General features: G+C 39.3%; 1 pseudogene; it reads right to left on the minus strand.

The window, feature by feature from the left end:
- LOC102812408 overlaps nt 1-19,202 on the minus strand; it is a 107,174-nt pseudogene extending 87,972 nt beyond the window's left edge.
- Between the last annotated feature and the right edge of the window lie 5,485 nt (nt 19,203-24,687).

The raw sequence follows: 24,687 nt of genomic DNA on the forward strand, positions 1-24,687 counted from the left end.
CCAGAGCTCCATATATATATATTTACCCTAGTTTATAAAAATACATATATATATATATGTATTTTTATAAACTAGGGTAAATTGCTACAATTTGATGAACCTGACCTATACTCATGGATGTAGTAGCTCAAAATACCAATAGAGAGAGAAGGAGTCTTCATCACATCAAGTATCAATGCTATCCCCTCTATATAGGAGAGATAGGGACAGGCAACTTAGACATTGGCTACCTAAAATGAGGGGACAATAGAGGCATGAAGTTTTCAAGAGGGCGTATAGCTATAAAGTGTGCAGGGGAAAACAGTGTCCCCACTTAATAGTTTTCAGCTTATCTAGATGGGTCTGGTGAAAAGAGGTGAGGATAAAATTCTTATGATTCAATAGTGAGTAATTATTATCATGACTAACTGTGACTGTCGCAATTGTAAATGTAGAAATTTTGTAACAAAAATGGAGGAGTAGTTAATCTTACAGTCCAGAAACAGAGGACCCTAGGAACATCAAGGGAGAAGAGCACAAGCAGAATGCAGGACCTTATCCAGAGAAGCAGCAACACCAGAGATGGAGGCAGAGATGGGGATATGGAGTAAGGAAGCAGCTGAGGACTCTTAAGTTCATGGAATTAGAGTGAATGAGAGCTGGCAGCCAGGAGGCAGACTTGCAGAATGTGCATTTTAGTGATTTAAATTATTATACATGCCTAAGTGTTTAAAAAAAGAGCTAAATGAATAGAGAGAAATACTGTTAACTGTGTTAACTGATGGTACATGGTGGGGATTATAATCATTGTAATGAAAAAAAGTATATGATTTGTTGAATGTAAAACTTAGATCTGCTCCATAAACTTTCATTCAATTCACAATAAAAGTTTTTTTAAAAAGGATTAGGTTTCTGGTACCTCTATGGAGTAGGTACAATATGCTCCCATCTTTGGAAACTATATGCACAAATAAGCCTGAAAAACTATTTGACAAAATGTCTGCTGTGGTTGACTCTTATAAAAGTTTTAATTTTCTTCTATTTTAAAAATGTATATTTACTTTACAATGAACTGGTAGCAATGTATTAATGTATTTTTATAGATATTTAAAAAAAGAAATCACTGCTGCTTTTGTGTGGACCATCAATAGATACTATCTCAGTCCCTCTGTAAAAAATGTGCAAAGTACTGTCATAGATCCATCTATCCCTTTGTGATACTGTGGTGGCTTGTGTGTTGCTATGTTGCTGCAAGCTATGCCATGAATATTTCAAATACCTGTAGGATCACCCATGATGGACAAGTTTCATCAAAGCTTCCAGAGTAAGGCTAGGAAGAAAAAACTGGTGATCAACTTCTCCAGATTAGCCAGTGAAAAACTCTATGGATCATAGTGGGACATTATTTGATACAATGTTAGAAGATGAACCCCATAGGTTGGTGGACACTCAAAATACAAAGTGGTGCTACAGTGGACTCATGCATACCAACAACCATGAAGATGGGGCAAAACTGGGCAACATTCTCTTCTCTTGCATATGGAGGTCCCCATGAGTCAGCACCATCTCAGTGGCATATAACAATTTGTCACAGAGACTATATGGGGTATGAAAAGAAGGCACACCTGGTCATTCAAAGGGTTTTGACTTACAAAGTACACTGTGGGATACTGCACTAGACCGCAAGGTTGGTTAGAACCACAAGGTCGACGGTTCAAACTCACCAACTGCTCCTTGGAAACACTATACAGGGTCACTATGACTTGATGGCACTTAACAAGAATATAATAAAGTATGACCTTACTAAACAAACCCTTTAGGTGTGTTCATTTTTTTTTTTTCCTTAAATGTTTTCTTGTGAATTATGTGATAGTTTACATGGGAGAACATTAATTTTACATTCATTCTATCGTATATCGTCTCATTTCTATGGTTACAATCCCCTCCATGCATCATCAACCAACCAAAGAGTATACCCTGCAATCTTTTACCTGTATCCCCCAGGTCTTCAGCACACAGTCGCTCTCCCTCTCTGGATCTAAAGACTCCAGCTGCTCCATTGCTCCACATCATCATCTCTGCCTCCATTTCAGGCATCACTGCTTCTCTGGATAGGGTCCCGCTCTCTGCTCTTCTCCCTTGATGGTCCTAGGGACCTCCGCTTCGAGACTGAAAAGTTAATCACTCCCCTCCTTGCTATAAAACATCTACCTTTACATTTCCAACCCTCACAGTCTTGATAACAATTATTCAGTATTGTATCACAAGAGATCCGTCTGCATTTCGTTGCATCAGCCCTACCTAGACAGATTGAATACTACTCACGGGAGATTCTACCTTCCTCCAGGCCCTCTGGATCTAGGTTCCCTCTTGAAAGCTAGTAAGCCAGTCACTTCTTGCCTTTGTAGTCCCCCTGCCCCCCATTTTGGGTAGCCAATGTTCAAGTTGCCCATCCCTGTCTACTCTGTGTGTGGAGGAGGTGGAAATGATTCTTGCTGTAAGGACTTGTTCCCTCTTTTGAGCTACTGCTTCCATAGGTGTAGGTCAATTTCATCAAATTATATGAGAATACTTTTTTTTTTTCCTCTTCTTTTTAGTTCTGGTTGAGCTCTGATCATCCAGTCACTGAAGCCAGGATAAGTGGGTATTATCTGCAAGTGTCGGTGTTCTTATGCATATGCCCTCTCTTCTTATCAGCTGGACGCTTCACTCTCCACTCCAGTCCTCTGTGGCTATGTCACTGACTCTGGGCCCAAGAGTCCCCAGGTCTTGGGTGTGTTCATATTTTGCAAAATAATTTTCTATAGATAAAGTCTTGTTCACCAATTTTTATTTGCTCTCTATAGTCTACATTAAGTTGTTGTTATTGTTGTTGTTAAGTACCGTGGAGTCGGTTCCGACTCATAGTGACCCTACACAGGGTTTCCGAGGCTGTAAATCTTTATGGGAGCAGACTGCCTCATCTTTCTCCCATGGAACCGCTGGTAGTTTTGAACTGCCAACCTTGAGGTTAGCAGCCCGATTCATAACCACTATACTACCAGAGTACTACAATATTATGTTGTTGTTATGTGCCGTGGAGTCGGTTCCGACTCATAGCGACCCTACACAGGGTTTCGAGGTTGTAAATCTTTACGGGAGTAGACCACCTCATCTTTCTCTCGCGGAACCGCTGGTAGTTTCGAAATGCTGACCTTGCAGCTCGCAGCCTGATTCGTAATCACTGTGCTACCAGAGCTCCTTTTACAATATTATAGTACGTGGTTTTTCAACCAATAACACTTGCGCTAGCAATAATGTTATTCCCTAGATACCTGGCAGTGGAATTTTGGACACATTTCTCCAGAGAGCATGGTGGCTATGGAGGCTCTGTGGTCTATGATTATATGTAAAAATTAGGAGGCAAACTTTAGGTGATGAGGCAAATATGAATGTGGCAGAATGGTGAAAGGTCATTACAGTCTCCAATTACAAACATTAGTCTTGTGTTCTGCACCACAGTTCTTGGCATATAGTGAACAGAACCCTGAAGATTTAGATTCAGGTCAACCCTGTTAAATATTAAGCATTCAAATAAAAATCAAGAATTCTATGTAAGTAGCTATATTTTAAAGTCAACAATTTACATATAGAGCATTAAGTTAAAAAAACAAGCAGTCTTTTTACAGAGCATGTTTTTAGAATTCCTGGTAATTGTTTTCTCACTGTAAAATTTCAATTTCTGATTCATTTTGGTATACACATTGCACATTCATCTCTACAGCAATGTCACTTAAGGGAGTCATAGAATTTAAGCTGTAGATGTCTACTGGAAGAATAATTGAAAGTCATTCATAATATTGAAATAAGCCCAAAATAGAGGATGGAAAAATTCTAGGTTCTATAGTTTTCCAGAATTTTTAAAGTTCAGAATCATTTTGTTTAATTTCCAAAGCTGTGATTCCTAGCAGCATAGGATCCCTGGAGCATGCAGAGGAAATGATTCAGAACCTGAAGGGAATAAATCATCTCATGACGAAGCAGAATTAAACTTCATGTCAGTAGGTGACATACTAGCATTCATGTTTCCAGCAAACATTTATTGAGCACCTGCTCAATAAATCATAAATTCCGAGGATGATTTCCTGAAGGATTATGTGACTCAAGATGGTTTGTTCAGAATGTGCCCTCTTTAGCTCATAACCACTCTATAGGTGCAAAATCAAATGTTAGTTCTAATGACTTGAAGTGCAGCAGTAAGAAAAAAAACAAAAAAAACCCCACAATGGTGCAGTATACAGTGCAAGGGAACAGTGTGTGTGCAAGCAACATGGAGGGAGATGTGGCTTCAAACTGTAGTTTTTCTTTTGCTCTGGGTCTTCTTGTCTTAGGAATTAGGGGAATGCTGAGGTCATCCTTTTTTCCTGCTAGTTCTTTCTGCAATCCTTACCCCTTCAAATGAACTGTGGAGTTTGGAATGATTTCCCTCGTTAGCTATGTTCAGAATGGGACTGAGAAGGTGGATGTAGGAGGAAGGCAGGTGCTCTTATGGCCTCCTAGAACCTGACTCGAGGCTCATGGATGCTACAGCCTTATTTATTTTGTAACAAACTAGTAACTATTATGTGTTTTTATAGACTTTTAAAAGAAGAAATTATTCCTACTCTTGGGAGGATTACCAACAGATACTGTTTCCGTCCTTCTGCTCTGAGTAATATGCAAGGAATTGTCCTAGGCCTATTTGTGCAAGGGCATATATTTCCCACATATGTTGGGAAGAGGTAATCTGGGTCTTCAACTTTCTGGCTTGCTGTTGTTAGGTGCCATCGAGTTGGTCCCAACTCATAGCAACCCTCTGGGCAGCAAAACAGAACACTGTCTGGTCCTGTACCATTTTCACATCACTGTTATGCTTGAGCCCATGGTTGTAGCCACTGTGTCAATCCATCTCACTGAGAGTCTTCTTCTTTTTCGTTGACTCTCTACTTTACCAAGCAGGATGTCCTTCTCCAGGGATGATCCCTTTTGGTAATATGTCCAAAGTATGTGAGACAAAGTCTCACCATTCTCACTCCTTGGGAACACTCTGGCTGTACTTCTTCCACACAGATTTGTTATTTTTCTGGCACTGAATGGTACTTTCAATATTCTTCACCAACACCATAAGTCAAATGCATCAATTCTTCTCTGTTCTACTTTATTCATTGTCCAGGTTTCATATGCATATGAGGCAATTAAAAATACCATGGCTTGGGTCAGGTACACTTTAGTCCTCAAAGTGACATTTTTGCTCTTAAATGCTTAAAAAAAGGTCTTTAGCAACAGATTCGCCCAATAAGTCATTTGATTTCTTGACTGCTGCTTCTGTGAATGTTGATTGTGGATCCAAACAAAATGAAATCCTTGATAACTTTCTGGCTTGCAAAGAGCTGACTCTCTAAATTTCAAAATCTTTTATGTTTCTCCTCTTGTTGAAAATTTTTAAGAAACATGTTATTTTATTTTCTTGCTTTAGTAAGTAGAGGATTTTGAATATAATATAGTATATTATATAGGCACTAGTGTGTTTCTGCAGGATAAGCACTGGACTGGCAACTGCAAGGTCACAGTTCAAACCCACCAACTGCTCTCAGAAAGCCTAGACAGGTTACTATGAATTGAACCAATTAGATGACACTTAACAACAACATTACTCTGCAATACCACAGTTCTCACTAGAAAGAACTGAAGATGTTGAAGGATATCACAATCTCCTTAGATGCTGCTATGATTGTTCACTTGTGATTATTTTTCCATAAAATGAGAACATCAACTGTGAAAGACAAAAATCTGATTACTTGACATTTCCAACTCTTTGGGCTCCTATTATTCTAGCATTACTGTATTATTCATGAACATAAGGTACACTTGATGCATGAGCATTTTCTAGAACAACAATAATAAATAGAGACTCAAAATGTTTTTGTTTCTTCTCAGGTCAGAATTCTGTGTTTTAAATCAGATTATTAAAAACATATATATATATTTCAAACATATTCTAAAAGAAAAACACAGAGAAATTCTAGCCATTAAAATGGTATCTTCATACTAATTTCATAAAGGGAATATCTAGATCAAATGTTTTTATGTGGTCTAGGCTAGACCAAACTGTTGTTAGGGAGGGAAAACGCAGTCTAAACAAAAGAGGAATGCATCAAGAAGAATTAATTAAGCAATTTATCTAAGGCTCAACAATAGACCAGAAAATAAACCAAGGTTCTTCTTCTGCAACTGCTGTTTCTCCCCTCTTCTCTTGCCTCTTGGGTGCTTTGTATTCATTTGAAGAACCATTCCCAGTGGAACTCCATTGGTTCTTGCTGAATCAGCATGTGTGCACGTGTTCTCACAAGGCAGAAGGAGCCATGCTCAGCAGATTTTTCACATCACTATTTGAATGGTGTTGTAAAAATTATATGCATTGCTGTTTGTTTCACCTGTGCTCAGTACTGCGAGCTGCGGAAATAACTGTTTCTGAGCACACCATCTGCTCTCATTAAAGAGTGGTAACATTCTTAAGATCCAACTAGGTGTTTCATTAAATGTGATCTATGCTGCCTGGTATGATTTGTTCATCTTGAGATGTCATTATGAATGTGCATTTGTGTAATGTCTAACTGATACAATACATGAATTTGAACAGGAGCCATTTCACTACATATTTGAGAGACGTAACATCTCAGAAAGTGTTTAACTTCCATGGATTTCCTCTCTCTTTTTTAAAATTGAGCATGAATCTTTTAGAAATGTATATGCATACACATATACATGTATACAGAGATAGAGTCTTGATGTAGCACTATGAGTTAATGCCCTGGACTGCAAAGTCATTTTGAACCACGAGGTCAGTATTTCAAGCTCACCAGTCACTCCTTGAAAACCCTATACAGGGTCGCTATGGGTAAGAACTGACTCGACAGCACAACAACAACATATATATGTATATATTTGTTGTTGTTGTTGTTGCTAAGTGCCGTGGAGTGAGTTTCGACTCATAGCGACCCTGTACAGGGTTTCCCAGGTTGTATATCTTTACGGGAACAGACAGCCTCATGCTTCTCCCACGGAACAGCTGGTCATCTCGAACTGCTGACCCTGAGGTTAGCAGCCTGATTCATAACCACTACGCTACCAGAGCTCCTTGTTGTTTTGTTAAGTGCCATCAAATTGTTTCCAACTCATAGCAACTCTGTATAGCATTTCCAAGAAGCAGCTGGTGAGCTTGAACCACTGACTTTGTGGATTAAAGCAACCTTGCAGTCCAATGCATTAACTGACAGCATCACATCAATATATATATTAATGTGATATATATTGATGTGATGATGTGATCTACCAAACATGATAACATATATGTATATATATATGTTATGTGCCATTGAGTCAGTTCCAACTGATAGAGACCCAGTGTAGGGTTTCTGAGGAGCAGTTGGTGGGCTTAAACAAGTACTGATCCTACAGTGCCACACCAGGACTCTATATATGTATATATAATTGTTATTAGGTGCCGTCAAGTGGGTACTGATTCATAGTGACCGTATGCACAACAGAACGAAACACTGCCCGGTCCTGCACCAACCTCCCACTCTACCAAACACGATATCCTTTCCTAGGGACGGTTCTCTCCTCATAATAAGTCTGCTGAAGTACAAGAGACAAGTATGACTATCCTGGCTTCCAAGGAGCATTTTGGCTGCACTTCTTCAACACAGATTGGTTTATTCATTTGGCAGTCAATGGTACTTTCAATATTCTCTTCCAACACCATAAATCAAATGCATCAGTTCTTCTACTATCTCCCTTATTCACTATTCAACTTTCACAAGCATATGAGGCTATTGAAAATCCCATGGCTTGGGTCAGGCACATCTTAATCCTCAAACTGACTTCTTTGCTCTTAAATGTTTTAAAAAGGTCTTGTGCAGCAGATCTGTGTAATACAATATGTCATTTGATTTCTTGAACTGTTGCTTCCATGTTGATGGTTGCTTTGAGCTAAAGGAAGTCTTAGACAACTTCAATCTTTTCTCCATTGATAAGAATGTTTTTTATTGGTCCAGTGGTGAGGATTTTTGTTTTTTCCACGTTGAGATGTAGCCCATACCAAAGGTTATGTGGTCTTTGATCTTCATCAGTAAATATTTTAAGTCCTCTTCATTTTCAGCAAGCAAGGTTGTATCATCTGCATATCGCAGATTGTTAATAAATCTTCCTCCAATCCTGATGCCACGTTTTCCTTCATATAATTCAACTTCTCGGATTATTTACTCAGTATACAGACTGAATATGTATGGTGAAAGGCTACAACCCTGGCGCACACCTTTCCTAATTTTACACCATCCGGTGTTCCCTTGTTCTGTTTAAACAAGTTCCTCTTGATCTATATACAGGTACCTCATGAACACAATGAAGTGTTTCAGAATACTCATTCTTTGCAATGTTGTCCATAGCTTGTCATGATCCACACAATCAAAAGCCTTTGAGTAGTCAATAAAGCACAGGTAAACATCTTTCTGGTATTCTCTGCTTTCAGCCAAGATCCATCGGACATCAGCATTGATATGCTTCATTCATGTCCTCTTCTGAATCTGACTTGAACCTCTGGAAATTCTATGTCAATGTATGGTTGCAGCTGCTTTTGTACTGTCTTTAGTAAAACTTGCAAGGGATATCAATGATAATGTGTGATGATTTCTGCATTCTATCGGGTCACCTGCTTTTGGAATTGGCACAAATATAGATTTCTTCCAGTCAGTTGGCCTGTTAGTTGTCTTCCAAATTTCTTGGCAGAGATGAGTGAGTGCCTCCTGTGCCACATTAGTTTATTGAAAGATTTCAGTGTGTATTCCATCAATTCCCAGTGCCTTGTTCTTTGCCAATGCCTTCAATGCACCTTGAACTTCTTCCTTCAGGATCATTGGCTCATGATCATATGCTACCTCTTGAAATAGTTGAATATTGACCATTTCTTTTTGGTACAGTAACTCTGTATATTCTTTCTATCTTCTTTTGATGCTTTCTGCATCATTCGATATTTTGCCAATTGAATCCTTCAATACCACAAGTCAAGGCTTGCATTTTTTTCTTCACTTCCCTCAACTTGAGAAATGCTGAGCATGTTCTTCTCTTCTGGTTTTCTAAACTCCAGGACATTGTACATTTCATTATAATATTTGACTTTGTCTTCTTGAGCCGAACTTTGAAATTTTCTGTTCAGCTCTTGTACCTCCTCACTTCTTCCATTTGCTTTAGCATCTCTACACTGAAGAACAAAATGTAGAGTCTCTTCTGACATCAAATATACTTTGCAGATGATCTCTAAATTCAGAATGGCTACACTCAAGGTCATATTTTAGTTCTCATGGACTTGTTTTAATTTTCGTCAGCTTCAGTCTGAACTTGCATATTAGCAATTAATCGTCTGTTCCACAGTCTGTCTCTGGCTTTGTTTCAGTTGATGATATGGAGCTTTTTCACTGTCTCTTTTCACATATGTAGTCAATTTGATTTCTCTGTATTTCATCTGGTGAGGTTCATGTGCATAGTCATCTTTTATGTTGTTTTAAAGGTATTTGCAGTGAAAAAGTCATTGGTCTTGCAAAATTCTATCATGTGCGCTCTAGCATCATGTCTATCACCAAGGCCATGTTTTCCAAATACTGATCCTTCCTCTTTGTTTCCAACCTTTGTATTCCAATTGCCAGTAATTTTCAATACATCTATCTTAGTTGTATGTTTGATCAGTTTCAGACTGTAGACATTGGTAGAATTCTTCTATTTCATCATCACTGGCTTTAGTGGTTGTTGCATAAATTTGAACAATAGTAGTATTAACTTGCCTTCCTTGTATATGTATGGATATTATCTTATCACAGACAGCATTGTACTTGAAGACAAATCTTGATATATTCTTTTTGATGATGAATGTGATGAAATTCCTCTTCAATTTGTCATTCCAGGCATAGTAAACCATGTGATTGTCAGACTCAAAATGTCCAATACCAGCCCAATTCAACTCACCAGTCCATTTGATCTCCTAATGTCTAGGAGATCAATGTCTATGTGTTCTAGTTAATTTGTAATTTTCCTAGATTCATACTTCGTACATTCAATGTTCTAATTATTAATGGATGTTTACAGCCATTTCTGTTCATTTTGTGTTGTGCCCCATCAGCAAAAGAAGGTCTGAGGACTTTACTCCATTTGTGTCATCACAGTAAACTCTACTTTGAGGAGACAGCTCTTCCCCAGTTGTACTTTGAGTGATTGACATATATATATATATACATATATGTATATATAGACTAAAGGTGAGCCTGACCCAAGCCATGGTATTTTCAATAACCGCATATGCATGTGAAAGCTGAACACTGAATAAGGAAGACTGTAGAAGAATTGATGCTTTTGAGTTATGGTTGTGGAGAAGAACATTGAAAGTGCCATGGGCTGCCAAAAGAACCAATAGTTGTGTGTTGGAATAAGTGTAGTCAGAGTGCTCCTTGGAGGCCAAGATGGCCAAACTTTGTCTATTATACTTTGGACATATTGCCAGGAGGAACCAGTCACTGGAGAAGGATATCATGTTTGGTAAGGTGGAGGGTCAAACCCCCAACGAGATGGATTGGCCAAGTGGCAGCATGGATGGACTCAAGCGTGGAAATGGTGGTGTGATTGGCCCAGGATCGGGCAGTGTTTTGTTCTACTGTGCATAAGGTCACTTTGAGTCGGTACCAATGGCACCTAACAACAACATATATATATGGTAGTGTAGTGGCTACAAGTCGGGCTGCTATCCTCAAGGTCAGCAGGTCAAAACTACCAGCTATTACACAGGAGAAAGATGAAACTTTCTGCTCCCATAAAGATTTACAGCCTCAGAAACCTTATGTAAGTCCGACTCCATGGCACATAACCACCACCAACCACTATATATACATATATATATATATATATGTTGTTGTTGTTAGGTGCCATCAAGTCGGTACCGACCCATAGTGACCTTATGCATAGCAGAACGAAACACTGCCCAAATCTGGGCTAACCTCACTACTGTTGCCACGCTTGAGTCCATCAATGCTGCCACTTGGCCAATCTATCTTGTTGGGAGTCTTCCTCTTTTTCTCTGACCCTCCACTTTACCAAACATGATGGCCTTCTCCAGTGACTGGTCCCTCCTGACAATACGTCCAAAGTATGAGATTTGAAGGTATATATATATCAGCCAGGTGGCATCATTGATGGCGTCAAGTATGGCAGCGGTAGTGAGGTTGGCCCAGGATCAGACATTGTTTTGTTCTGCTGTGCAGGGGTCGCTATAAGTCAGTTCCGACTCTGTGGCACCTGACAACAACAACAATATATATATATATACCACTCCTTGGAAATCCTATACAGGGTCACTGTGAGTCAGAACAACAGCAACATATATGGCACTGTAGGATAAACACTATACCACAAGGTCGATTTGAACTGCAAGGTCATAGTTCAAACCCACCAGCTACCCCTCGGAAACCCTATGCAGGCCTGCTGTGAGTCGGAACCAACTCGGTGGCACTTCACAGCAACAATAATACACACACACACATATATATTGTTATTGTGACATGCCATTGAGTCGGTTCTGACTCATAGCGACCCTGTATAAGGTTTCTGAGAGGTAGATGGTGAGTTTGAACCACTGACCTTGCAGTTCAAATGGCTTTGCAGTCTGGCACATTAACCCACAGCACCATATCAGGACTCCAGATATATATATGTTTGTTGTTGTTGTTGTTGTTGTTATGTGCTGTGGAGTCCGTTCTGACTCATAGCAACCCTGTATAGGGTTTCCAAGGCTGTAAATTTTCACAGGAGCAGAAAATCTCATCTTTCTCCCTTGGAACAGCTGGTAGTTTTGAACTGCTGACCTTGAGGTTCACAGCCCAATTCATAATCACCACACTACCAAAGCTCTATATATATTCTTACATACACACATACATACATGCAGATGTAATAGATACATAGACTGAAACAAGACAGATATTATTAACACTTGGAAATCTTGCCACAGTGAGGTATATTCCAAGAACTGAGAAGTAAAATTGCCTCTAGCAGTTAAATTTTAAATCAACACATTACCAAGATACAGTTAGTCACTATAAAGAAAACATGGCTCTCCAACTGTGGCATGGAAGCCATGAGAAGATCTCCAACTATTGGGAGCCTAGTTGATCAAGTGCCCCAGGTTCTGTGCTCTGAAATCCATCAATGCATTATCATTGAAGCCAAGCTCCCCATAGGCTGTTCCTAGGCTATAAATGGGCACAGCAGGAAATACTAAAATGGACTCGGTTCTGGGAGACTGGGGACTCTACTACGTCAAATTTTTCCTGAATCCCCTCCCTGATTAAATGATCTTCCTCAGATAGCATGGACTGCCAAAAGAACAAGTCAATCTGTGTTGGAAGAAGTACAGCCAGAATGCTCCTTGGAAGTCAGGATGGCCAGACCTTGTCTCTCATACTTCAGACATATAATCAGGCAGGAGGGAACAGTCCCTGGTAAAGTGGAGGGCTGGAGAAAAAGTGGAAAACCTCCAATGATATGGATTGGCACTGTGGCAGCAGTAATGGACTCAAACATAGCAACAATTGTGAGGCTGGCACAGGACCAGGCAGTGCTTCATTCTGTTGTATGTAAGATTGCTACAAGTCATGCCACCTGGTAATCTAGGGTCCTTCTACCCTTCCTTTTCTCCCTCTCTCCTTTGCTCTGGATAGGGTTTGCATCATGATCCATTGGCTTGCCAAGCTTTCTCTGACTCCCTCCCCTAATAAATTCCCTACACGTTTAATCCTATCTTGATATCTACTTATTGGAGACCCAGTATTAGTATGCAGATTGAATTATAACTTGATGAATTAGTATATTAATACAATTAAGGAAAAATATTACTTTTAAAAAGAAGGTGATTGCCTTAGGGAGTTCTGCAAAGCAAAGTTGAACATACTCAGCTCATGCTTATCTGAAATGAAGGAGCATATTACAATGTACCAGCTAAAAGAATGTTGTGAAGTGGATATGACTGGCTTTCAGTCTGGTGCCATTATATATTCAATTCATCTGAATAGCACACCTTGTTGTAATTTTATGCCGTGGCACTGTGAGTTAATGCGCCAGACTGCAAAGCCGTTTGAACTGCAAGGTTGGCAGTTCAAGCTCACCAGCTGCTCCTCAGAAACCCTGTACAGGGTTGCTATGGGTCAGAATTGACTCGATGGACTTAACAACAACAACTTTTAGTTCACTTCCCAGTAACTTCTTTCTTTAGGAAGAAAACGTTATTAGTTACATGGGCAGGAGTCCACAGGGAAGTTCTCAGAGATGTTGAGCCCTGTATGGTGGAGTGGACCATCTGTTGCCAAGGGCAGAGTTACTGGAAACTTGAGTACAGGTGAAAGGCAGCCTGTTTTCTGTAAGGGTGAGCAGGCTAGCTCTGGGAAAGAAACATTAATGATTCCTTGCATGTATTACATAAGCTATAAACATTAGCAATAAATGTTAGTAGACACTTGTTGTTGTTGTTAAGTGTGTCGAGTTAATTCTGACCCACAGTGACCCTGTATAGGGTTTCCAAGGATCAGCTGGTAAGCTTGAACCACAAACCTTGCAGTTCAGATCGCTTTGCAATCTGATGCATTAGCCCACAGCGCCATACCAGGACTCCCTAGATCATATAAAATTGCAAGATCGTATCAATGTTAGCAAGCATTCTTGGAATTGACATCTATAGTTAGAAACTTTAAGGGTTTTTTTTTCAAATATTTTGTTCAATGATTGTATAAAATCCCTGCAGATTATAGCTCCTTACTGGGTAGTGCTATAAGGAGCTCTGGTAACGTAGTGGTTATGAATCGGGCTGTGAACTACAAGGTCAGCAGTTTGAAACTGCCAGCTGTTCCTCGGGAGAAAGATGAGGCCTTCTGCTCTCTTAAAGATTTACAGCCTCAGAAACCCTGTACAGGGTCGCTATGAGTCGGAACCGACTCCACAGCACATAACAACAACAACAGTGTGTGTTGCTATAGGATAAGCTTTGTACTGATAATCACAAGGTCGGTTGAGTCTGAATTGACTCAGTGTCACTAACAACAACAATGGGTAAGAAGCAGAAATTAGGATGTAATTTGGGACATTACTAAACTTTAGATGGTGTGGATGGTAAGAGTTCATGTCATCAGGAAAAAGAAATCACTAGAAATGGACATCATGTTGGATAAAGCGGTGGGTAAGAGAACACAAAGGAAGCCTCCAAAGAGATGGACTGACACAATAGCCCCCACAATGTTCACACATACCAATCATCATGAGGATGGGGCAGGACCAGGCAACATTTTACTCTGTCATGTGTAAGGCTGCTAACAACTGTCAATGTTTGTTGAAATTGGCAGGAAGGAAAGTATATAGTTGAGGAGAAAGAAGAAGAACTTTTAAGAATGGAAATCAGTGAAGGACTCGAGATGGAGAGATCACATGACTAATGCCACCATAATAAAATATGCCCAGCTGTCAATGAGCTCTTGGCAGCTTTGGGTCAAGGACTGTGCCTCCACACCCATGTCCAATTGAACACAGACATTTTGTCCATCTCCACACATTTCCTTCTTTCTCTTTTGCTTCATTCCCTTTGTCTCTAAAGTCCTGCTGGGAAGCTAATTCAAATGAAATATATCTACTCTTCCATAATGTTCAAATGATGAAAACACACAGAGACTCTCTACATTCAAATTTCCTTGCAGTGTAAGATTACTTGCACTATTTTAGCCTATTAACTATGTGCAAAATACATTAACTATGTTTTACTTTCCTATTTTGTGGCATTAACATTTGACTTTAAGCTAATCATTAAATGTGTGACACTGGAAAAGATGTCTTCATAATTACCTCAGTATTTACATTCCTCAGGGCTGAAGCATTGCGATTTGAATAGAAGTCGTTTAAGAATTAGTATGGATAGAAGAAAATGAGAAAGAATTCTATAGAGACCCAGTGGTTTGGGAGCTATTCTCCAGTGATCCCTTGTGTTTAATTAAAGGGGGAAAAAAGACAGCAGTTGGGTGCTTAGGCGACTCTGCATTTACGGAATTTTCCAGCAGGTTTTATGTATTCAGGTCACATACACAGCAAGAGTTCCTTCAGTGACAGAACAGATAAAAAGGCTTTGCAACTTGGAGATAATTGTGCTCCATTTAGGCAAACCGACAACTGGTGCATTTTTGCAGCAATTGTTTCAGCTGCATGAGGGATGCCTTTGTGAGCATGTTTTGAATATGGATAAAGATGGATACATTAGCACCCAAACAACAATAGGATATGTTTTGAAATATATTTTAATGAGAAATCAGCATTGGCAGGACTTCAGAGTTAGTGTTTCTACACCACTTTAAAGTCATTAATTAATTAGTGGTCATTTCCTAGGGACTAAACGAACCTTCTCCTTCCATTTTCTAGGTGTGACTTACCAAGTCTCTTATAATGTATTTTTTAAAGTCATAATTTCTACCTATGATTGTTGTTGTTGTTGTTATGTGCCGTGGAGTAGGTTCCAACTCATAGCGACCCTGTATAGGGTTTCTGAGGCTGTAAATCTTTACTGGAGCAGAAAGCCTCATCTTTCTCCCACGGAACAGCTGGTAGTTTCGAACTGCTAACCTTGAGGTTCCCAGCCCTATTCGTAACCACTATGCTCAAAATCTCTTATTTGCAAAAGGAGAGGGTGGAAAAGAAGAAATATTAAGGCACTATATTTTTCAGCTCAAGATCTGCCTTAGGGTAAAGATGAATGATTCTGTACTGTTCATGAAATATTAGTGGTTCTCACCACCCCTAGCTATTAAACATCAATGTTATCTAACTCCTTGTGGCAGATCTGTTGGACTTTACAGTTTTCAAAAAGATAATCTACATGGTATACAATGTTGTGCTGGTAGATGTGTTGATTTCCAACTCGCTGCCTATCAGCAAAGCGTCCTTGGGGACTATGTGAGCAAACAGGAAATAGTGCAAATACACTTGCTCTGATGCAGCATAGGAAAGAATGGGCATAACAATTTGACTGTTGAAAATTTTAAACACTTCTCATAAATGAAATTTTGGAATATGCTACAACATGGATGAACCTTGAAAACATGTTGAATGAAAAAGCCATTCACAAAAAGACAAATACTGTATGATCTCATTTATATGAAAAACGTTTGTTGTTGTTTTTAGGTGCCATTGAGTTAGTTATTATTCATAGCAGCCCTGTACACAAAAGAGCAAACATTGCTCAGTCCTGCACCATCCTCTCAAAATTGTTGTTATGTTTAATTCCATTGCTGCTGCCTCTGTTTCAATCTATCTCTTTTTTACTGACTGTCCATCCACTTTTACCAAGCATCATGTCCTTCTCCAGGAACTTGTCCTTCCTGGTAACATACACAAAATATGAGAGACGAAGTCTCACCATAATGACTATTAAGAAGCATTCTGGCTGTACTTTTGCTTCCTTAGGCAGATTTTTTTGTGCTTCTTCTGACATTACATGCTACTCTTAATATTCTTTTCAAAACCACAATTCAATTGTCTCCTTTCTTCATTGTCCAACTTTAACATGTATATGAGGCAATTTAAAATACCATGGCTTAGGGCAGGTATAATTTAGTCCTCTAAATGATTTCTTTGTTCTTTAGCACTTTAAAGAGATCTTTGCAGCAGATTTGCCTAATGCAATAGATCCTTTGATTTCTTGATTGTTACTTCCATGAATGTTCACTGTGGGTCTAAGCAAAAAGAAGTCTTTGACAACTTCCATCTTTTCTTTATTTATCATGATATTATGTATTGGTCTAGTTGTTGGGATTTTTGTTTTCTTTACACTGGATGTAATCCATAATGAAGGTTGCAGTATTTGATCACCAGTTAAATATTTTAAATCCTCTTAGCTTTCAGCAAGCAAGGTCATTATTGATTCTTCCTCCACTCCTGATGCCATGTTCTTCTTCATTTAACCAGCTTCTCAGATTATTTGCTCAGCATATGTAGAAACAGCAAATTAATGGTTTCCAGAGGTGGGAGGGGTTGTATAGGTGAGCCATTGTTTGGGAAGCTATGAGGTTTTGTTGATAGTTACCATTGCTGTTAAGTGCCTTGAGTTGGTTCCGGCTCATAGTAACACTGCTTATGGTTTCCAAGGAGTTGGTGGATTTGAATGGTCAACCTTAAGGTTCGCAGTCCAGTGTTTATCCTACAGCACCATACCAGGACTCCTTTTTGTTTATGGACTGAAAAATTCAGCAATGATTATGGGTGACAGCTAACCAACATAATTGAATGTAATTGATATCACTAAATTGTACACCTAACAATTGCTGAATTGACAAATGTAATATGTATTTTTTGCAACAATAAAAAATGTTTCTTATGATAAACAAGATTGAAAGTATCTAACAGAATTGGATCCAAAGAAATTATTTCCTGAGTGGATGCTTTTGCAAATAAACTTATTGTTAAATGTTACACGAACTCCTTAGGCTAAAACAAGTCTAAGAGGATTCTTTTTTTGTATATAGGTTCTCACAGTAAAGAGAAAGATAGGACTATGACTTTTATACATGGAGATGCTTCTCATTCTTTCTCTGTTTTTCACCACCTTTGTGAGTGTGAACATTCAGGTGAGTTCTGTGACAAGCAATAAGACTCGCTCTGGTTACTTCAACAAAAAGGAGGTTCTTCAGGGACTCTACATGAACCAGAAGTGGAATGAAAATTAAGGCACTGAGACAGCCCAAAGACCCTCTCTGAAGCCCATCTTGTCCAAGTTCACATAATCAACAAGCTCAACTGTTTCCAAATTAATTTTCTTTTTACTATCATATCACATATAACTCAACAGTGACTTTTTTGTTCTTTTCCCAAAACTGGAAATAAAAAACAGTCAAAAATACTACAATTTACAATAAGTACTATCAGTTTCGATATTTGAGTTTTCAAGCTAATCAGATAAAAATCTTGTGCTATCAATCAAGTTGTTAATTATGATATTCAAAATGGCTGTTGCCCACAAATATTTATAAGTCTGTTGTTGTTAAGTGCCATCAAGTTGGTTCTGACTCACAGCGACCCGTATAGAGTTTCCAAGGAGTAGCTGTGAATCTGAACCACTCTCCTTGAGGTTCGAACCAACCTTGCAGTCAGAGCACAGAGGATATTTGTATATGGGTATGTTTGCTGCCAATATATCTATGGATATGATGTGGCATAAAGAGAACAAAGTCATGAGAACTTTTTAAACATAGCCAAAAACCTTCAGGGAATGAGCCTCAGACCATAGGGGGGCACTATAGTCCATTGGAATTACATAGTTCACAAAGGCAATCTTCTGCATCTGACTTTGGTAACTAACAGTTGAAGTTGTCGTTACTTTAGATCACTATGCACAAACTAAAAAAAAACTTTGTGCATAGTGATCTAAGGTACAACTATTGTTCTCTCCCCGTCTGAAGGAGCAAAGAATGATGAAAACCAAAGACACATAGAAACAATTAGTGAACTAATAGACCACGGGAACATCAGTCTCATGACCCTGAGACCAGAAGAACTAGATGGTCCCTGGCTACCAATATCAACTGCTTTGAAAGAGCATCAGTAAGGTTCTGGATAAAGGAGAAGAAAATGTGGAACAAAACTCAAAATCATAAAAAAGGCCAGGTTTACTGGTATCATAGAGACTGGTGGAATCCTAAAACTGCCCTTGGCCACCCTTCAAGTCTGGAACTAAACTCACCCATGTAGCTAAATTTTCAGCCAAGTGATAGGTCTACAGAGAGAACAACAACACTAGTTAGGTATGCACATTATAAAATGGTCAACTCTTTGAGATCAGAAGAACAACATTACCAAAAGATAAAGTTCGGAAGGGTTGGGAAAGAAGGAATGGAAAGAGAAACCCAGGGAGGAAGTGGGATGAGTGATGTTACATTGAAGGGATTTCAGTCAATGAGATGAAATAAAGTGTGTATGATTCATTGAATGTAAAACTGATGATCTGTTCTGTAAACCTTCACCCAGTTCACAAAATACTTATTTGTTTATTTTTTTAAATGGCTATTACCTTTTGCCCTTGTACCTTTCTTTTGATCTGATGGGTGAAGAATGAAATGTCTTATGCCGGGGTCTGGCCCCGACATAGTTGTCATGAGTTTTTGGTTCACGAGGAGGGGAGATCCAGCGGCGATAGGGATAGCGAAAGAATACACAGAGAAACAGAAGAAGGGAGACAATGAGGCACCCCAAAGCCAGGGTGGATACATCACTGGTGGGCAGGCTTGGGACTACAGGCATCATGGCCTCTGCAGGCAGCGACTCACTGCCCTGCAATCTTTAATGGATGCCTTCCAACCCGTAATGCACCGCAATCTTTACTCCATGCCTTCCAACCAGTAATGCACCGCAATCTTTACTCCATGCCTGCCAACCAGTAATGCACACCTGGGGAGGCCCGGGCCTCTGCTTTATTTAGGGGAGGCGTTTCACACCAAGCTGGGAGGGACTAAAACAGGATACAGCTAACATCAGTAATTTTCCAGACAATCAGGTAACTTTACATTGTACTTCACTGGTTCGAATCCCAGGCCAGCAACTTGGATTCTCAGGCCCAATTAACATATCTATAGCCCCTGAGGTCAGTTGGGGGAAGTTGAGAGTTCTGCAGGAGACGCCCAGGTGAATGGGCTGCACCTGGAAAAGGGATTAGGGAGGATGGGTTCTTTGTCTATAGAACAAAGAACCAAGAAGTAGCTAAGATATTTTTAGTTAATCCTTTGGAGAAAGGTTTAACCTTGCAACCTTTAGTCTCCACTTTAGGAAAATATCACATTTATCTGTGGATTTTCAAAGGCTCCAGTGTATTAATTTAATATATATACCTGAATATTAAGATGAAAGCAATTTTCCATTAACTGCCAGTGGCCTCATTTGTTACACTCAGCCCTAGAGGGCCTCGAACCTCTGACTAGTCTTACACGGTCTGCAACAGTCTTAGAGGTTTTCATTTTCTCCCTAGTTGAGCTAGGGCTATGATTCAAAAGAATTGGGATATAGCTTAGGCTGTGCTAAGGGGCGATGGCTCTGTAGATAAGCACTGGACTGCTACCCAGAATGTCAGCAGCTCAAACTGCTAGCTGTTCTGAGGGAGAAAGATGAGGCTTTCTGCTCCTGCAAAGATTTACAGCTGTGAGTGGGAAACAATTCAACTGCACCTAATGGCAACAGCATGCAGCTAACTAAATGAATGTAACTTTGGGCAGGTCATTTACATTCTGACAATTCATACACTGTTAGTAAAAAGACGATTTATATATCATAGCTTATCTACCTATCTATCTATTTATATATACAGTATGTATGTGTTGTTGTTATTGGGTGCTATCAAATCAGTTTCAATTCATAGTACTCCATATGACAGAGTAGAATGGTCCAATAGGATTTTCTTGGCTGTAATGGTGTGACTCTGGTAGCGTAGTGGTTACAAATCAGGCTGCTAATCTCACAGCCAGCAGTTTGAAACTACCAGTTGTTCTGCCGAAGAAAGCTGAGGCTTTCTGCTCCCGTAAAAATTTACAGCCTCGGAAACCCTGTACAGGGTCGCTAAGAGTCGGAACCAACTCCATGGCACATAACAACATGAGTTGGAACCAACTCTGTGGCACATTACCACCACCACCACCACCACCACCAGTTCTATGAGAAAATCCTTGTGCCTGAATCACTCTACTTCTGTAGCCAGCTTTTCCTCTTAAAAGCATTTCAATAATGGGTCACTTTGTCACGGCCATAAAAAACTAGAAGCAAACAAGCAAACAAACTTTAATGATCATCCTGACACTTAGTACATTTCAAGATCATTGAGACTAATTTTCTTCCTAGGACTCAACTTTATACTTTGTCAGAACCTACTCCATGGCAAGTAACAACCACAATCTACATTGGGAGTCCTGGTGTGATGCTGTAGGATAATGCTCTGGACCCCAATGTCAGTTTGAGTCACAAGGTGGGTAGTTCAAACCTACTATCTGTTCCTCAGAAGCTCTATACAAGGTCAATATGAGTTGGAACCAACTTGAGGGCACTTAACAATTTTCATTTTTAACTTTTAAAGGTAGGTTGAGAGGGGGACCTTTGGATGAGACTAACAGATCAGCAATGATTGGAACTTCATGGGTAATTTTTCAGGTGCTCTATACTTCTTTCCCTGCAGTCGTCATATGTCTTAAGAGGAAAATTAATGTTGATTGTTAAGAGGTTCCCCTCTCCACCTGCCTTTAAAAGTTATAAATGCAAACTCTTGTTCATTAGAGAATTGGGCCTGTAGTTTAGTTTTCCTCTTGCTATCATTCTTCTCTGCCTGGAGGGTGCCAATATTTGTATGATGACCAATCTAATCCTTGCCACATTTCTTGACCTCAACTTCAATGTTTGCATACTCCACACTGCAGCCTCTCACGACCTTGGTCTTACCTCCAAAAGCTACTCCAATGTAAATCTTAATTTCTAATATGTTCTGACACAACATGTTACTCTCACTACATTTGTTCTTTAACCTCCTGGAGTCCAACCATTCTTCTACCTGGAATGTCTACTACAATTGATAAAGGCATCTCAAAGTTCTTATCCAACCCTCTTACACATTAAAGAAGGAAACAGAGACTCCAAATGTTGATGGGCGTTGCCTGAAGTCAATTGCAGTATCAAGACTGGAAATCTGGTGCCTTTTAGTTCCAATGTTTTGTTAGTGTTGTTTCCTTATGCTGCCCTTTTAAGTTCAGTCTTTCCTCCTGGCAAAAATACACTAGTTTGGAACAACATTTAAGGATACTGGTAATTTATACTTAAGTGTTACATACTTTATATCTTTTAGCTATTTTACAGCTTTTACTGTTGTTGTTGTTGTTAAGTGCCGTTGAGTCGGTTCCGACCCATAGCGACCCTGTACAGGGTTTCCGAGGGTGTAAATCTTTACGGGAGTAGAAAGCCTCATCTTTCTCCCGCGGAACGGCTGGTAGTTTCGAACTGCTGACCTTAAGGTTCGCAGCCCGATTCGTAACCACTACGCTACCAGAGCTCCTTTTACTAGAGTGAGGAAAAAGTTTCAATGATAAGAAGCCCTGAAGACAAAAACTTTGTAGATTTCCCTGCTGGTAATTGAAAGGTCAGAGTCAGACAAGTGATCACACTTGGAGAATTTACAGTTTAAAGATCTCTTCAAAATGCTGTCTTCATGGATTAAATTGTGTTGAAATAATGACACAGACTCAGAATGATATTGCATTTCCCTTTATAGCACAGGCCTAACAACAACAAGAGGGCATTATTAGATTCCTACTTAAAAAACAATAATAACAACAGCTCAGCATCAACTGCAATATGCAAATACTCAATGGTACTGTTTCTGAAAAATCAAAACAGGATTTCCTGGGTTATGCTGTTTAATTTGATTGTTCTGAAATTATGGATTTAGGTAATCTGGGGATGAGACCTTATTATTTCCAAACACACGCAAATGCTGCTCTTTCATAATGTGCTAGATGGGTCTTCTTAATATTGTTTACTGGCTTGATTAGACTCATTCTGTCTCATATGATGATAACCAACAAAACTGAAATTAGTTTCAAGCAAACACAAAGTGCTAATTAACAAAAAAAGTGATACCGTGTTAAGAGCCAAACACTGCCTTGCTTTGATTTAATTTACATTGACTAAGACATACATCTTGTGAAGCAATTTTTAGCTGTGTAATCAACAGCCTTCCAGCTTGGTGTGAAATGATATCATAGCATTTTAGTAGGTTTTTTTTTAACTCCAAGTAACTTCATAACTACACATTGCTGATTTTAGGTTAGGAACAGAGAGCATTCTGGCCATTTAAAATATTTGTTTGCATTTTATCTAATTATGATAGTCTAAGCACAAATCCTGTTACTCTCCCTCCTCCACCCCCACCCAATTGAGAGAAAGAGGAGAGAAGCAAAGAAGGTGCACGTTGTTATTGAGCCAACTGTGACTCATGGCACCCCTGTGTATGTCAATAAGACTATGCTCCACAGGGTTTCCAGTGGCTGATTTTCCAGTAGTTTGGCAGGCCTATCTTCTGAGGCACTCCTGGGTAGATGCTTTGAGAATTGAACTACGAAATAAACACAGCATCATTTGGAGTCAAAAGAGAAGTGTAAAGTCATTTTAAGGAGTCCTAAAGGCACAATGGGTTAAGTGTCGGGCTGCTAATCACAACATCTGAGGTTCAAATCTACCAGCTGCTCCATGGGAAAAAGATAAGGCAGTCTGCTTCCATAAGTATTTATAGCCTCAGACACCCTATGGGGCAGTTTTAATGTGTTCCATAAAGTTGCAGTGAGCCAGAAGCAACTTACAGCAAAGAGAAAGTCACCTTAAAATCATAGGCTAATTAGGATTGAGCTGAACAGGACAGAATAATGTCAAGAAGTAGCACAATTCTACTCTGACTCACACAGGGTTGCTATGAATCAAAATTTAAGAAGTAAGTTTATTTAGTCTACCGGGCAATTATGAAGAAAGGTAAAACGGGCTGTCAGACTAGGCGTATTGCACATTCTATTCATGTAATGAGCCTCCCTGAAACAAACTTCTGATTCTAAGATTTCATCTAATGCATTTGCACTGGCTAGACTAACTTGAATAGGAGGCCCCTTGACAATAATATTTCTCTTAAATTGAATAGTTTGGTACTCTGTATATCTTATCCACCTTACTGTCTTTTTAGAAATGGATCCCTAATGGTATGACGCTGAAGGATAAGCAGTCCAAACCCACCTAGGAAGTCCTGTACAAGATCACTATGGGTCGGAATCAACTCACAACACTTAACAAGCATCTCTGAATCTAGGTCACTTATAAGTTTCAGAGATGACAAGTCTAAGTTCATCCACTTGGAAGTGATGGATTCAAACACTAAGATGCATGTCTCCTTATGAGGACCTGGGCAGCCAGCCAACTTTTCCTGGTAATACCCACCTGTCTCCATGTGTGCACTTGCTTCATTACCTCTCTACAAATCTCAGGAGGGGCCGAGATCACTACCGTGTAGTGTTCTTGTCCTCAGTATTTCCAGCCCTTCCTTTGGTAGTCCTTCATCTCCCAGTCAGGAATCATGGGGCCAAAATCCACAGATGGATGATGACCCCTTTCTACAGTGATTGCATCTAAATTAGAATGTGAGGAGGGAAAGAAACCAGTCAACCCAATGGAAAATCCATCATTCTGATGATATATAAGAAGAAATTATTTTAACACTTTTTTCTGGCAATTTCGTGCTCAGAAGTAAGTAGACTTTTATTCCTTTATAGAATGCTTTATTTCTGAGAGTTTATCAACCTCAAGATTTCTCCTTTAACCCTCAGGCTTTCTTTCTCGGTTAATCCAATTCCATAGCTGTCACATCAAATTCTTCTTTAAAGCTAAGAAATTCAACAATGTACTGCCTTTCTCTTAAAAAAAAAAAAAAAAAACATGACAGAAACCACTGTGAATTGTCTTTATTTCATTTGAATTTGCCATTCGAACTTACTTTTTCGTATAAGACCAGAAAATATTTTAAAACACTAAATGTTCAGATTACTGTCAATTTTCCCACTGTTA

Source organism: Chrysochloris asiatica, unplaced genomic scaffold (assembly GCF_000296735.1).
Source record: "Chrysochloris asiatica unplaced genomic scaffold, ChrAsi1.0 scaffold00077, whole genome shotgun sequence".
NCBI lineage: Eukaryota > Metazoa > Chordata > Mammalia > Afrosoricida > Chrysochloridae > Chrysochloris > Chrysochloris asiatica.